The sequence below is a fragment of the Parus major genome, chromosome 2 (assembly GCF_001522545.3).
Source record: "Parus major isolate Abel chromosome 2, Parus_major1.1, whole genome shotgun sequence".
In the NCBI taxonomy this organism is placed as follows: domain Eukaryota; kingdom Metazoa; phylum Chordata; class Aves; order Passeriformes; family Paridae; genus Parus; species Parus major.
In genome coordinates, this window is record NC_031769.1 from 22,538,893 (window position 1) to 22,556,377 (window position 17,485).

Below are 17,485 nucleotides of genomic sequence, written 5' to 3' on the forward strand. Positions count from 1 at the left end.
CTCTGTTTGTGGAAGCACCATGTCATGATTCACTCTGAGTGCTTCCTCTCTGCAGAGACAGCAATGTTTTGTGCTCCTGCAGGCAGGAGATGCGGCCCTGCAGTGCCTGTTAGCAGCTGGGTTCAGGCAGCAGAGGGGAGATGGTGAGTCGACAGGGTCGTTGATAATGCGCTGCACATCTTTCAAAGCAGACACATTAAACTGCCTGGTATCTACCCCTATACCAACCTCAGAGAGCCATTTCAGTACAGATAATTTTAAATCCCTCTTGGGATCACTGTGCTCCAGCCATGACAAAAAGACCATCCTACCTGGGAAAGAGCACCTGCCCAGCCAGGAGCAGTGAACAGGCCAGACCCTTGTTTTGGAGCAGGAGGATCAAACAGTTTGAATAAAGAATGCCAAGCCTTGCAAAAATTTGCCTAATGGGCACATTTCTAGCTTCTGATCACATTATGTTTATCTGGTAATCACAGTTTTTTTATCTTCTTAAATTAAAAATAGAAGCTAACATTAGAGTTACTCTCAATATGATTTAGTGGTTGGAAATTTCTAATCAATTTCTTCTACAGACAAAAAGTGCAAACATTAGTATTCAGAAATAATAATGACTGTAAAGGGTCTGTATTTGGGTGTTGCTAATACTGACTCATTTAAAAATAATTTTATTTACTCATGTAAAAAATATTTACATAATTTAAAATCAACTCTGAAATTAGGTTAACCTATACAAAGGCCTAAGATTACAGTAATAACTTCAGATCATTTCATATTAAATTAAAAACTATACTTGAGTTAAACATATTTATTCTTGAAATTTTAAGAAAGTCCCTTACTCAGGAGTAAGGTTTCAATGACTGAACACCTGAAAAAATGTTTGCTTTTGCCAGCTGTAGCTTCTCCACAGGTGCAGAGAAGGTTTTTATTGCATTTGGATTTATTCAAGACACTCATTCAAGCTGAAAAACTGATCACATACTAAAAAAACAGGAGTGCTTGTTTTTTATTTTCAATCTATGAATAAAAATTGGGTGATAGATACTCGGATGTATTAGTTTAAACGCTTAAAAGTAGAATGTTGAGAAAGCCTATGGGGCACTAAGAAAATGCAGATTATACTGCCATAGTTGATTTTAACACATTTTGAAAACAAAAATCTAAAGTTTACAGAACATTCTAATTACCAAGAAACATTTTTACAGTGGTTTCCTGCAAACATCCAAAACCAATTTATAGGCTACTCTTGCATCAAAGAGCATTCATCTGGTTGGTAGGGAGTCCAAATATACTGTTCTGTGAGCAAAAGACAATGCAAAAAAACCCAGCAGTGAAAGATGCACATTATGCCATCATATCATCATAAAAATGACGCATAAGACACACCCACAGCACAGCAGATATTTCCTGGGTTGTTTGAGGTGTCCAACATCACAAAAATGATGCATAAGACACACCCACAGCACAGCAGATATTGCCTGGGTGGCTTGAGGTGCCCAGCAAAGCCATCTGGAAGCCAAGGCAGAAGTGTGCCTTCCTGGGGAGCAGCTGGGTGCCCATCCCCAAGGAGCAGAGCCTGCTGCAGGGTGCAGAGGGGCTGTGCTGGGCACAGGGCAGCCCTGGCTGCCCATCCCACCACCCAGGCTGGGATGGAGGGGCTGCCTTGGGCTGCCTTGGGCTGCCTTGGGCCCCGTGGCCGAGGCAGAGCTGTGGCTGCCGTGGCCGCGCACCCCGGTGCACAGGGGATCAGGAGGGCTCATTAGCCGCTCTCTGCTGAATTCGTGCGAGTGCAGAAGTCTTTTCTTCACTGTTTAACTCCCCCAGCAGGAGAACTGACTCAAAGAAAGGTTAGGGCATGACCACATCAGGGTTCCGTGGTGAAAAGAAAGAAATTATACTGAAAGCATGGCCAGGAGTATCACCTTGGTCCAATTTACTTCTGCCAAGGTTGCAGTGAATGAGGAAACAGTTTCAATGTGCTCACAGGCTCAGGAATCAACATCGTTTGTCCAAGCGTGAATGCTGGGAATATCAAACACATCTGGGTTAGGGTTCAGCAACTGATTGCTCAGAATGGGAAATAAATGTTGCCAAGGATACTCTTTATTTGCAATTGTGAAAAACCCCTCATAAATAGTCTACTGCTTGGGGCATATGGTAAAAGTCTGGTTTATTGGGGAAAACTAGAGATAAAGACATAACAAAACAATAGTTGCTGATAACCATTTCTTTTAATATCAATTGTTGCAGTAAGAACCGGCTCCTGACATCCTGCAACAGTGTCAGCTGGAGAAGCACAGCCCCTTTACCCAGGAGCCTGGACTTCTCACCCCACAGCCTGGGGAAGCCTAGGGAAAAGCAGTGAGCTCAGCTGTAGCTAATCCTGTCCTTTTTCTTCCTGACTTCTTTTCCTGAGACAATAATTCTCTGTGCATGATTTACCCATCTTCTTCAGGACTTCTGCAGCTGGAGTGGCTGTGCACCTGTCTGCCTCACTGCGCATAAGGATTTCTGACACCCTGTTTTCAGGTGATCTGGGTGTATCCTCCTACCCAGCTGCTGCTTCCCTCCCTCTGCAGCCTCATGTGTTTGCTTGTCTTTTATTCATACTTTATACATATCAGTAATTTTTGTCTGATGCTGTTCACCTGTCAGTCTCCAGAACTTGAAAACTATCTGGTTTATCCTTAAGTTAGGAAACTGAGGCTCAGATCAGGAATGGGATTTATTTAATGTCAACAAAGATTCTGGTGCTTTAGTCAGTTGCTTCTACTTCCTCCCTAAGCTTTCCACTTTTAATAAAATTAAGGTATTCAGTATCTTTCTTATTAATAAGAAACCTACTCTTAGGGGAAGGATAGAATTACTTGTAGTCTCACTGGTCAATGCTCATAAAAATGAAATCTTTTCATTCAGGTGGAATCTAACAAGAAGGTTTAAGCAACTAATAATGTGCTGTGTGACCACAGAAGGAAAAACAGTCAGCTGTTCCACATTAGGAAGACACCCTTGTATAACTGGGGGGAAATCAAATAAGATTTTCTGTGGTAGCACATATCTTGCAGGATTATCTAGTACACAGCAGCCGCATTCAGGTATGGCAACATGGGAAATCAAAAGTTAGCAATAGACGTCTGAGGAGGAGGATGAATCTTGTAGCCATTAAAAAAGAAGGGAAAAATCTTCTCTCTGATTTGCACTTGCATTTCTACTGGGTATTCTGTACTCTTTCCACTAGCTAAGATGAAGTAGATGCCCAAAGGAAATAAACTGAAGAAGGAAATAAACTTCCGTGCCAATTAAAAAAAAGAGCACGTCCTCAAGCTCAGTGTCTAGGACTCAAATCCCTGTCTGAGCACATATTTGCAAAACACAGACATCTTAGCAATGCTTCCCAGGTATACTTGCTGTCTGAAATGTGAGCTGAGGAGGAAACTCAAGCTGGCATATTAGCAAAAGCAGAAGACACCAGTTTCTTCCAAGCACAGCTCAGGGAACAGTTATGCCCAAAAAATTTCTCTGATACATAATCCAGTGCAGGCCAATGGAACACAAGCCATCCCATCCCATGGTGTCTGGACATAAAGGGCTTGTGAAAATGAATATGAAATGACTACTATGTGTCTGTATGTATGGGAAAAAAAGCATAGCACAGCAGTGACTGCACAGCACTTTCTGTATTCCTACTGTGTACCAGGCAAAGATTTTTCAGTTCATACATCATTCACAACTTGCTACAGGGATTCCACAAAGCCAGTACATATCCTTTACACAAAGAAAAGGGGGAAAAAAAGAATAGATTTAGAAAAGAAAATATTCTGAAAGTATATCTGCTGGATGAGTAGTCAGTGTCGGGGGCATTAGCAATACAAAAAGCTTAGCAAGGAGCAAAATAAATAAGAAAACAGTGAGATTGCCCCTACCCTGTCCAAGTCACTGAGAAGCAGAGTTACCTCTGAGATCATGGTGTATCTTCTCAGAGTAGGGAGAGCAAGCAACTGCCAAAATATTCTCTTCCTCTTTCCCCATTGAGTATTTGCACCATTTGGTGTACCACAGGAGAGGGAAAGGAAGAGAAGACTGTGTATAAGAAACTTTGTAGGGGAAATCAACTCCCCCAGCTCCAACAATTTCCGAGGTAGATGTCTCATTCCAAATTCTTATTTAGGCTCTTTTATATCATGTAGAGGGAGAGGGGCCCCTCCAAGGGCCGTATCTTTCTTCTCTGTACAGAGGTGTACACAGATGGACAGTGGATAAGCACCATCACATCTGCTCTTTATACAGAACACCCACCTTCTTGAGCAGGGTTTGAGCCTAAAACCGCTCTTGCTGAAAAGTTCTCACCTTTTCTGCAGAAGAGTGTCTGTATGGGGCAGGCAGGAGCATGTTCTTATTCACCAACAGGTGTATATGGACAGAGGAACAAAACTAGAGAGACCTCTTTTGTAAAAGCAATTCAAAAGGCAAATTTGCAGCTAGAAGGTTCTGACTCAGTGATGAGACAGAGCAGATTAATATAGATCTGGAAAATAATTTCTGGTTAGACCCCTTTTTTGGGGATTGGAAACAACAAAATGGAGGAATTATTTGGTACAAATTGTTTGCAAACTTGGTGCCATGAAGAGAAGATGCACCAAAAATGAACCACCTTTTTACCCTCAGTTGCCTCCAAATTTTGTTATGAAATTACAATAATATCTAGTACTATTTAGGGCTACAGGTAATGCCTGATGTTGTGTTCCTTGAGGCACCATCTTAAATGCACTATTTAAGTAAAATATTATGAAGAGAAAATTTTGAAGGGCTTCATATAGCATTTATATCACTATGTGTTCTCTGCCATAAGCAGTGGTTAAAAAGTAGTTTATAGATACTATATTACACACAAGGCAGTACTGCAGCATAGTGCCAAGCCCAGATCTAATCTAAGAATGTGTTTTAACTCTGAAATGAATACTGTAATGCAGACTGCCTGCTAGTTCAGCTTCAACCATATTTTATCTCCTGGGGTTCTGAGCTGATTGTAGCAGAAAAAGGTGCCAAGACAGTCTCTGATATTAAAATATATGGGTTACACATGCACCAAGTTTTATACGCAGTTTAGACTTAAATATCAACAGCATAAGGCAAGTTGGGATGTAAACTGCTTTCAGATGTGTCTATGGACTTGAGTGGAAAAGAAAATATTAGTGGTATTCAAACTGATGGCAGTCAGGATCCAGAAGGTAAGCTACAAAGTTCTGAAGGGGAGCTGCTGTGTTTCTCAAAAGCTATAACCTTGACATTGAGGTTAGCTCTATTTCTCCCTTACACAGCAACGTGTTGCATTATGGCTGTCTAAATATTCCTGGAAGCTTTTCAGAGATTTTGTGACCCAGATGTGGATTATGTGTAACACTAACTATGTACATGCTGGAGATGATTACATTGGGAGCTTTCAGATTCCATTCTGCACGTGTAGCACTGAAAAGAAACTTGACTTGTACTTATGAAATTCCTTTTGACCATAAGAAAAACAGAAGGAAACCCCCTTTGGAGCCTTCCATAATGGGAAACAGGAAACAGGGCTGTCGAGTGGAAAGTTTACAGCACAGGAAAAACAATGGACTATATAAACACAAATGCCATTATCAGATACTCTGCAATGGCCTTGCAATAGGTCTAAAGTTGAAAATATGCAGTGGTTTGTGTTTTCATTCAGATCTAAAGATTTCTTTCTGGGCTATTCCAGTTCCTGTTGAGCTCAAGTGGTATTTTGATACTGACAAATGGGCATAGGTTAAAACACAGGGATAAAGGTTTAAAAAAGACATTATTTATGACAATTTTCAGCATCTTGACTCATTTTTGCTCCTTGTTTTTCATATCTTCACAGGAAAAGCAGTGAAATCAAAGCAGTTATTACAAAGATTTCTCTGGTAATAATTCAATGAGTTTCAATGGTAGCATCTAAATACCAAAACCAGCATCCTGCTATTTCAAAGTTCCATCCATTACTTTAATTTCTCTGCAGGTTTGATAAAAGGCCACTTTTTTTCATGAGCATTGGAGACTTTGTTCTTTTTACTGTTTCTTCTTGCTTAGACCTCAGTCAAGGACCCTCTTCCAAGGCTTCCCTCGAAAGAAGAACACACAGAGTATGGCACAGTCTGGCTGCCTGCTGCTTGACAACTACAGAAGAACTTGATTATTTATTTGGAATACTTCTACATCATTTTACACCAGAGGTCAGTGATGGCAGATATTCTGGATGCAGATCTTATTTAAAAGAATTTTAAACAAATTTAAAGCAATTTCTAGGGAGCAGAACCTCCCTGGCTCTCAGGGCAAAAACAAAGCAATCTCCATAGAGCTTATGCTACATTACATTTATGCTTTATAATCTGTGTTACAAAAAAAAAATAAATCTGTAGAACAGAAAGAAACCTAGGAAGAAGCTTCCCTGTTTTAAACTCAAGGTTCAGAGAGTTTTATAGTTTAATTTTATCACCAGTCATTCTACTGAGGCAGCTTTTTATCTCCTTTGTACTGATGATAAAGAAGACTCTAAGACACAGAAGTTTCATCCTTGTTCCACACATTTTCTGGTACTGCAAATGGGAAAGGAAAGGCCACTGATTAAATATAAACATTAATATTGGTGCCAGTGACAACAATGGAACCAATATATGCATAATTTCAGTTTTTAAAACATTACTTATAAAATGCCTGCTTCTCTGCACTGCTTGTAAATTGAGATTATCTTGGGCAAATGCTGTAAACACCAGATTTAGGTCAGATGAATTCCACTCCTCACTTTCACTTGTCAAGTACATACAAAACTACAAGAGGGTGACTTACATGGTTTCATGGTTTTACCCTGAAAAAGGCGAGATTCAGCTCAGCCTTCTCTGCAACATTGGCTGTTTGCTACAGAGACAGTGAGGCTAAAATGGAACAGAATAGGACAAGCTCTCTTATGCACCTGCAGCAACTGTAGAAGGTATTTGAGACAGAATATATCCTTCTCCAAGTGGGATATTGGCAGCCTGGGCCTTCCCTGCCTTTGGTAACAGAGTAAAGCAGAGTGTGTTGCATGCTGCTTCTCAGATTCTGTATGAGTGCCAAAGTGAGAACTGGGTATTGCTGTTGGTGTCTCTAAACTGATTAAGACCTGGTGAGACAGACTGTGTTTTTGATTAGACATACTGAATGTATAGCTTATCTTTCATCTTTAGAGATACTTCACAGATCTTTTGTTATTCCTGTGTTTGAAATCATATAGTTGGTATACATCATCCTCTTCTACTTTGCTATGGCCAACACCAAAGATTTTTAAAAATTCTCTTCTGCCTCAAGAATCAGAAATTAAATATTTTTATGCCCTTTAGAAAATTGTCTCTTTCATCTCATGCAACTTCACTGGCAGTGTTTGGATCTGATAATCGGATTACACCCATGTTGAAAGATACACCCTCAAGAGAATGAGTAATGTAATTTCTGTGTAGCACAAAAGATATTTTCCCAACATGGTACCAACCACTCTGGATGATCTCTACTATCTTTAAAAAACGTCATTCAATCAAAGCCAGTTGGTTTAATAAGAATGAGAGTGAATTAGCTAAGTGTACTCAAAAATAATTCTTCATCATACAAATATTAAGTTTACCCTTTCACCCGCCCCCTACTCACAGGGTGTTCCGTCCATGCCTGGGAAATGACTTCCAGCATCCCTTGGGTATCCCCTGCCTTGGTGGCCAACCCCAGATGAGAGGTCTCTGCTGAAGGAGGTTCTGTTTTCCCTGGCTCAGCTAGCAGGGCTTCTACTCCCTGTGCCTGGGAAAAGGTCTTTTATCTGTGATGTTCAGTCACACTGAGGCTCAGGGTTGATCAAAAGTCCTCTTCCTGGCTTCTATTTTCAGTTTCTTTCTTTTTCAGAGTCTGTGCAAATGAGGAACTCATTGGTTATGTGAAGAGAGCACAGACGGGGCATCTGCCCTTTTGGTCACCCCTTACTTCACACTGTTCTGGATGGTTCTCCCAAAATAGTGGTTAAAAAGTGATGATTATGCTGTGCATAATCACACAGACAAGGGTTTCAATTTGTCAGAGTATTCTCTGCATTTTCTAGTTCTGCAGTTCCGTGGAGGTTTTCCTAAATGAGCTGTGGCTGAGGGAAGTACAAAAATTAACTGCCTCTCTTCAGGATATAAGGTGTAAAATTAAAGCCATCAGAAAGAGGAAACCACGCTTATAACAACCAAAGGCTCAACTTCTGTCAGCTCAGCACAGAGCTCTCCCCACCATTGTCTGCCCCTGGAATTAGATTCCAGTTGCCGTTTTCTGAAGTACCTCATTGACTACAGCTTAAATTTTCCTTATATATGATTTGAAAAGCCTGGCTATACTTTCTGTTCACCCCAGCCACATCATTTTCAATGACTCCTTTATTCTGGAATTAATGACAGAGCATACTTTGTGGTCCTGTTGTACAGATCCTAGGAACAAATGACTTCAGACTGTTCTAGTCATTGAGGAGAGATAGGACCTCCACAGTGTAATTCATCTTTCCTGTCTTAAACAGCTGTTTTAGGATGGAATAAATCACCCTCTGGAAGTGTGTCTCTCCTCACTGATAATTAAGAGACCCAAATGAGTGGCAGAGAATACCCATCTAACTTCAGAGGTATAAGATGAAGGCCAATGGATCTCATCATAAATAGGAAAGTGAACATTTCACTTGGCTGCACTCCCTAACTGGAAGGGGACTCCAGACAAACATTAGCATTCACAAACTTGTTGTCTTCAAAGAAAAGCTGATTTTTCTTTCAGGACTGAAGAAAAATGTTCTTGAAATGCTACTTTGTTAATACCTTAGAAGTAGAAAGAAAGAAAGAAAGAAATATCCTAGGGAGAACATTAAATACAAGCTGGTAGCTGCAAGCAGAAGGAACCCCAAACTATACCTCTTGACTCTTAAGAGGTTCCTTTAATTTGCATGGTAGGATTATGTTAGAAATCAGTAAGATAATATTTTGGAATTCTTTATTAAATCAACAGTAGAATAAAAAAATCAAAGGAAATCAAACCTTTAATTTCAGAGCATGAATTATTAGACATATAAAGCCATCTGGCATCCTCCACCCAGCTGGAACCCAGGATAAGATTGCACTCCTTTCCTAGAAGTGTCTGGATCATGTATGCAACTTGGTACACTGTGAGAGATGTGGTAAGAGAACCTAAAATGGGGCTTCTAGTCAGTAACATAACTGCTGATTCTTTATGATGAAGTACAAATCCAAAGTGTGGCAAAAAGTCTTATGAAATTTCTTCCAAAAATGGACTTGTTAGCCACAGAAGAATGATGTCTCCCACAAAACTTACTTTGTTCCCTCTGCCCATCTTATCAGAAAAAAACAACTGGTTCCACAAGCAGTTTATAAAAAGAAACACTGAAATCTTATGATAAAATTTTCAAGAAAATTAAAATAAGGACAAATAAATTCAGAAAAGAATTTTCTGCCTCTGTATATAAGATGCTTTTATATTTAAAATTGTGAACCTCTCACAGGGAAAAACAAAGGACAAAATAACATGTTTGTAAAGTGTTTTACAGATTTGACTTCTAGCATCATTACTTGATTTTGAATTTTTCTGCTTTAAACTAACCATTATTGCAAGGATGTCAGTAGAGCTCATTTTCCTTATCAAATGGGAGGACTGGCAAAGTTGAGGGAAGTGGTGAAACAGAGACCAGTTGGTGATGCTGAAAGTGAGCTCGTTTTTAGTGTTCAGTGTTGCTTAGACACACAACTTTTACCTGTTCTGGGACAGGAAAGGTTGTGCATGTATGCAGGAGACTTAGTGACAACAAATATTGTAGAATAATTCATGTTAGGAAAACACAGGAGAAGGAAAATACCCTAAAAGCTCACTAATTGAAAGTCACATTTGTTTTTTGAAAAGAAAATTTCTAATGAGTAATGTTTTACAGTAATTAGTTTAGTCACTCTCCATAACACGAGATAAAAATATTTTCAGTGCTGAATTTTCCATCCCTCATTCCTGAATATTTCCTTCATCCCTGAATATCTTGGGTGACTGGAGCCCCTGTTGTCTTGAAAAATCACTTTACATTTAGCAGTATTCTACAGGCTGTCCTCATCAAGTGAGGCCCTAATAAAGCCATCAGTTCCTCACACAGGCAGATGTGTGCTTTAGACTCATTGTTGTGCAAAGGGTCTGTGCTGTTACATTTAGATTATTAATGTCTTGAATTAATTTTGGATTATTAGTGTCTTGAAGCAATGCATAAGGCAAACTGCACTGCAAATGGATGCATGCATTTTGCAGCTCCCTTTTTTGTTAAACATAAATTAGATGTTCAGAGTGCACAGACCCAGATAAACACTTGACATATCATCAAGGAAGTGCAGAAGCTAGATGCATAAACAAAGTCTTTTGGATTGTGCATAATTGGCACTGCCACTACCTCTGGTCTTCTTAGGTACATCCGATTGCTTACAACTGCACATCTTTGCCCATACTGGCTTTTTTTCATGGAACCATATTTCCTCACCTCCACCCCCACTCAACAGTGACTATTTGAAATAAGAGGAAATGCTTCTGTGGTTTTTTGGCTGGAGTCACTGTTGCCCCACTGAGCATCACAGGAGGCAGCAGGGCCATGGCTGTGCCCAGGGAAGATCTCTGCTGCAGAGCTTCTCTCTGCAAACTGACCCCAAGGAGGCTGTTCTTCCATCAAAGTGCAAAGAGTTGAAGCAGCAGGTGTAGTATCAAGGATGACAAGTCTTTACCACCTTCATCTCTGAGAAAAGCAGCAGCATAATGAAGATAAATAGGAATTTTACAGACAGGTAATCACATAACAGATCCTTGTTATTTAATACCACCAGAGCTATTTCAAATAGTGTTAGGACTTGTCTGTGCCCACCAGGATCAAGTTCTGCTAATCAGTGATCTGTAAAAGTGCATGGTTCATTAGGGCCCTGAGAACAGCTGTCCATGTCTGCTCAGGATCAGATTACAGGATATCGTTAACTTGGATTCTATATCCGCTTCAAGGCTTTGGTTACAACTGACTCGTAATTCTTTTTCTTCTTTTTTTATTTTTTTTTTATTTATTTTTAATTGTCCTGGAAACCAGGAGAGCTAAAGACTAAGGTTTCTGTTTTACCTGCTTCTGTTCAGCATCATTTTAACATACATTCAAAAGAAAGCTGTAAATATAATGTTCATTGTAACTAGTGCAATAAAATGCAGAATAGTTTCATGCCTCTTACACATGTCTGTGCTCAGGCTTTACAGTTGATTTGTTTTAACTACTTAAATCTAATCTCCTACTGCCTGTAAAATATGTAAAAATGCATATATAAAAAAAAAAGCCACATTGTATATTTCAGAGTAAGCTTTTCAGTTTACTTTGGTGACTTTTATCTGATAAAATAATACATTGGTTTGGCTATTACTGCATGACTTCAGTATAGTTCCGGAAACATAAGGCTGAACAGCTCCTTTCCATGAACTGTGCTCTAATTATGGTATGGTCTGCTTGATTTTAAATGCTTCCTACTACAATAAGATATTTATAGGGCATATGTGGAAAAAAGAAGTGGTGTTATTTTGGTTTTTTTTGAGGCAATTTTCTTCTTTCTACTTTTTCTTCTTTCTTAATTCAAAAAGTGATTCAATAATTCAAAGAAAAAGATGGATTCACAATGATGACATTGGGAGCAGAAATAAAAATTAATCAACAAATTAGTAGCTGAATTTTATTAAATTATCATGATTATTATTGTCCCAGGGCATCTAAACAACCCCAAACTGGATTCATGAATCATTTAGGCAAATAACAATACCCAAATTCAATAGTCATTATGAATAGTTACACTAGGAAAAAGGCAGAAATGAATGTTCTGACAGAGCCGCTGCTGTCTATAGCAAATGTGAGTTTATAATATCCTGTTTTACTCATGTCAGCCATTAGGAAATTACTGATTAATAGATTTTTTATTAGATACTAGGCCTGATTGTTCACTGCTGTTCTTATAAGCAGATTTCTTTCATTGAATATATTCAAAACCTTCTTATTTCTGTACATGGAACAGGATTAGGTTCCTAAAACAGCTGGAATTCCTAGAACAGCTTACAAAATAGTAAGATTAATTAAGATTAATTAATAAAATATTAATACAAACTGCAAATATCCGGATGTAGTATGATGTATAAGCTGTGACTCAAGGGTAAAAACTGTTTTTGAAGGAAATTTTGTGGACATTGTGGCCAAAAATCCATCTCTTGTAATAGGCCCAACTAAAAATCCAGATCTTCTATATGCCAATATTTGGGTGGCATTCTAAATAGAGTGGCTCTGAAGTGAGGCTGTCAATCTATACCTAGACACCAAAGCAAATTGATCAGTTCCCTCCAGGAGAAGTTTGGAAAACATTTGCAAAAGGGGTGGGATTGGTCCCCTCATCATTAAATAAACACTTTTCCTCTGAGCCCCTCAACATACTCTGATGGAGTGATGCTTTAAAATTTAAAAAGTCACAAATTTATAAAACTATTTACATAGAAGCAAAAGCTGCCTGAAACAAAACAATACATCCATGGAGCTTTGAGGTCTCATTTATGGAGCCCAGTTCTGTTTCAGGGTCTTTATTGTCTTTAGTTTTTTCTGAAAAAGCTTTTCCATAGTGATTACTTTAGATGATGATAGTAGGACATTGAAGCCTGAAAATTTTGGCCATACCATTTAGCTTTCTGTAGCCTGAATCCAAAAAATGTTAATGCTCCTGCTCTGGCATGGATGCTTAATAATATAAGTGAGCAGAATTAAACACAGTTGTGTATGCTGTGCCCTTAAACCTCTGGCTGCGAAAATGCTCTGTATAAATGATGTGCTATATACATTTTCTTAGCAAAAGACAGGCAAAATAATACTCAGATTTTAAACAATTTCAGATGATTTTTGCTTAAAAGAAAAGTGCATTTGTCTTTAAAAAAAGAAGGTGCTGAGGACTGCCTTTGACAGAAACTGCTTAACGGGGACTCTCAGATGCTGACACACTGACACACAGTGCTTGGCCCCAGGTACTAAAAGCCCCGTTTGAACGCTTCCCTCTAAACATTCATGCTTGCAGGCACCTGAAATACCCCTCAGGGGCTGCCAGCACAATCTGACAGGACACCAGACCATCCCCAAAACAACAAAGAGCCCACGCACCCCCTGAGGGTGGTCCTTAGGCTGCAGGGTCCAGGGATAACAGGGATAACAGGGATAACAGGATTGGGAACCCCACTCGTCCTGGGACATGGGCAGCTGGACAAAAACAAACAAAAAACAGGTGGGATCTTTCTGGTCAGTTGCTGGATCTTGCAGATTGGTCAGTTCCCTGATGGTCCTAATAGGAAACCATCTTTGGCGACTCTTTCTGGTGTTCACAGTTTGCCAACCCATGATGGCAGTTTAGATTGAGCAAAAAAATTAAGCTGAAAACAATTTATCACTGGAGTATTATATTAAAGCAAAACAAAGAAAAAATCATTGGTAGGCAAATTAGTTTAGTTACAATGGCCTGAAGGTACTGCGGAGCTGGAAAGCTTGTGGCTTGGGTTGGGATGGCTTTCTCCCAGCTGGAAATGTTGCCACAACAGTGGGAAGTGGATTGTGGGTCATGTTCTATAAAACAAATTTCCATTCTGGTTGTAAAAGCTCAACACAAAGCACAGACAGCACACAGGGCCAGAAGGGCAGCCTGGGCAGTGGTTTAGGAACTTCTGAGCTGTGTGAAGGCACTTGCAAGCTGTGTGAGTGAGGAACCAACAGACATGTCTAAGTATTTATCAGCATGACTGGAGAAAATGCATCTCCTCTGTCTTTCTAGAGGTTATGTCCCTATAGTTAAAAGCTGTAAAGGCTGTATGTGACATTTGCACACCAGCCATTAGGGTGAAAGGTCCCATACTATTAAAGCCATAGCACTGAAATTGTTGGCTAAGCTGTGTCTTGGCTGTAAAATTGGGTAAGCAATAAAAAATAAGATCCGTGACTCCTTTATTTATTCATGAATCATTGCTTAGCACTAATAGTGTTTATTAATGAAAAAGTATTATATCAAGCCATCTGGTTAGAAAAGGTATGTTTCAAAGGATTAATAAACTAAAAATTATTCCTCTGAAACAAAGTACAACACATGAGGTACTGATGGTTTTTTCACAAAAGATTCATTATTTAGCCCTGTTCAATGGCTGCTATTGAAATTCTGGCAGGACCTCAGTTTTCTTTTGCAACGCTGGGGAAGAATTAATGTTGGAATCTACTGGCAGAACAAATCACAGCAATGCACTTGATGTATTTTTCAAAAGCATTCACTTTAATATAGGAATCTTTCTATCTCACATAGCTTAGTGAGTGAATGGTAATTAAAGGTAATCATTCAAATCATTTAGTGTAATTTTTTAAAATTCTTTTTTCAACTGAATAATAGCCCTGCTGTAAAAGGGAATGTTTCTAGGCCAGCTTGCTTTTGATAAAGCAATAACAAGAGACATAACAAAATGCTGTGATGAAAACAAAGTCACAGCTCAGAGACTTTTCTTACAGCTTTTCTTGCAGCTGTGGCCCAAATTACAGGACATTTCCACACACTTAACTCTGGCTCTAATTTACAGTAAGTAGTTTTACCATGGACATCTGGAAATATGTGATTTTTCTTTCATCATATTGATTTATATGACTGTAATTATGACTATCATGGTGTCTGAGAAAAAATACTAGTTTTCCTGTTACCTGCTTGGACTTGTTATGTTGTGCAAACTCCTGTAGGGCTTTTTCCAAAAAAAGTACAGCTGCATCCGGGCTCCTTTATCCTGTTGTCCTGTCTGGTCTGTCCTGAGCATGCAGGAGCTGAGGCACAGAGGGACAGGAAAATGTGTCAGGTTGCTGTGATGATAGCAGCATGGGAACCACGGGAAGCCTGGTTGGATGAAAGCTTCAGATGTTTCTTTGTAAAAATGTAAACCCTTCCACCCCCATGAAATCAGGGCCAGAGAAGAGTGTGGCTCCTTCGAGTTGTTTGTCTATTCACAGCGTTGAGCAGATCCAAATGTTCCCCAGGCTCTCCAACACTTGAATTCTAGATCCAGATCTGGATACACCTTTTGCATTTTAGACTCATTTCTCAGTAAACAGAAGCAGTGTTACCCCAGTGATCCAACATTCACAGCTACAAAGAGACATTAAAACACAGCAAAGACAACTCCCCAGTGTAGCTAAATTCCCAAAGAAGGGACACAAGCTGCTGCTTTGGAAGTAGCGAAGGAAGACTTTCAGATGTCCCAGTCCTTTGCACCAGCTTGCCAGTCATTTATTTTCATCATTAAACTCAGAAAGGATTATTAACACTGTAAGTGTCTCACCTTCACCTGTGTAAAAAAATGTCCTATAAAAATTGCAGTGAATTCTCTGAGGATTCAGGACAGGAACAATCTCTTGTACTGTGAACCTGTGATCTTTATTGTCTTTAAATCAATAAAGAACCATTATAAGAAAAGATTGCTCTGGGACTACTTGGGGAACCTGGTGCAGAAACTGGGGCAAGCCTTCACTTCTTACAGGAAGCAAACCGCTCTCCTGTGAGAGCAAACCATTACACTTTATGTGGTTTAATTGACATATTTGCATGTTTTGCATGAAAGGGCATGATGTGGGTTAATTTTTAGTCTGTCTTCCTGTGAAAATGAGATTCATATGGCTTTTCTGTTTCCATCAGCATACATTTTGACTGTTTGTCATCTGGGCTTGGATGTAGATCTATAAAGTTTTTGTGAGCTGAATGACAACACCTAGTCACTGGATGTGAAAGATACTATTGCCCATAGTGAGGGAAAAGAATCTGTTAGTGTCCTCCCCTTTCTGAAATGCCACAGAATCTTAGTGTGGGTCACTGACCCTTGGGAAGGCAGCTTCACTGATTTATCCACTGCTCACAGAGCAGCCTGCTTCTTTGGGCAATATTTAATGCTATGTTAGTAAGTTCAATTTGTAAGTCATTAGGGTCTTAAACCTCAGGAACTGGGAGCTGCTGGAGACTCCTTCAGAGCCCCTTGGTTGAGCAATACCCTCCCATGGGTAGGTCTTTATCACCAGTGGGATGAGCAGAAGATGTCACCTGTGGCTTCTGTTCTCTGGAAGTTTTCTGTATCAGTTGCTCCATATCAGTTGTTGATGTATAGTCCAGGTTCCTAAAGAAGCACAGCCACGGGATAGTTGCTATTTGTGCAAACATTTGGGTTTCTGCAGACCCACGCCTGGTCAAAACAATTTTTCAAGATGTTACATATTTTAACCAAATTCACAACAGGATAAATTCCCAAAGATCATTAATTTCCTACAAAGTAATTTAATTTTAATTAGGAAATCATCTACATGAAGAAAGGAAAAAAAAAAAAAAGACTGTGCCAGAATCCTCAAAATTCCTCAGGCAAGGAGCTCCCACCTTCCTAGATTCCAAAGGCATTAATACTGTGAGACCTGCAAATGCTGTTCCACACTGTTTCTCTGTTCTTTACATGTGTGAAGTACCTAAACTAAGTGGAAAGTGGCTGTTTAAAGTGGCTAAGGGCATCCATTAGCTTGCCAAGTATATTTACAGCACATCTAAAAATGGTTGCTAGGATAACGAAAATGTTTATTGGCAGAATATGAGAAAAGAGTTTTATAAAATGCTTGCTTCTGGACAATAAAAAAGAGGAAAGGGTGATGATTGTACTTCTGAATGTCTGTAACCCAAAAGTTTGCTCAGTCCCAAATCCCAGCCCATTTGTAATGTTATATAAATGTCATGCATTCCATGTCTGGGTAGAAGTCAAGCTAAGGACACATGACATCTGCTCCAGATGAAAGTAATTCATGCTCACAATGTAATTCCACATATATAACAACTTCCTCAACTTTTTTGCAGTTACCAAGAAATTATTTGGGGCATATGGAGAGAAATGTCAGTATAACAGTATTGGTTTGTAAAGAGAGTTTGGAATTCAAATTCTCCTTGTGAAGGTGGGGGTTAATAACTCAGTTACTACTGTCTTGTGAAGAATTATCCATTTATCACACACACAGGTAAGTGAGAGACTTTCTTATGCTGCATTATATTTTCAAGAAGGTGACTTTGCATATTTTTCTTGTGCAACAAATCCTACAGGCTTTAAGTGGAAGCAATGCCACAGCAGTGCTCAGCCACAGTGCTCCTCATCAGCTTACTTCTCAAGCACATGGAAATCCAGTCAACAGGTACAGTGCCCTGCAACAGATTATGTTTTACCAGCATGTTAAGGACACCCTCACTACATACAGCCTTGCTGGTATCAGTGCCTGTATATTTTACACCTTTTATTTTACTGCAGTAGTTAAATCTATTCAGTCTTTCCTTTGGCACCCGAGTCAGTTAATCTGGAGACATAAATTCATAAGGGCTCAATG

At 39.4% G+C, this 17,485-nt stretch overlaps 1 long non-coding RNA gene across 1 annotated transcript in view; it reads right to left on the reverse strand.

Annotated features, from left to right (window-relative positions):
* Window positions 1–7,913, reverse strand: part of LOC117243857 — a 20,662-nt gene extending 12,749 nt beyond the window's left edge. The window contains exon 1 of the long non-coding RNA XR_004495775.1: window positions 7,672–7,913. This is a non-coding gene — a long non-coding RNA (uncharacterized LOC117243857). The remainder of the gene's footprint in view (window positions 1–7,671) is intronic.
* Between the last annotated feature and the right edge of the window lie 9,572 nt (window positions 7,914–17,485).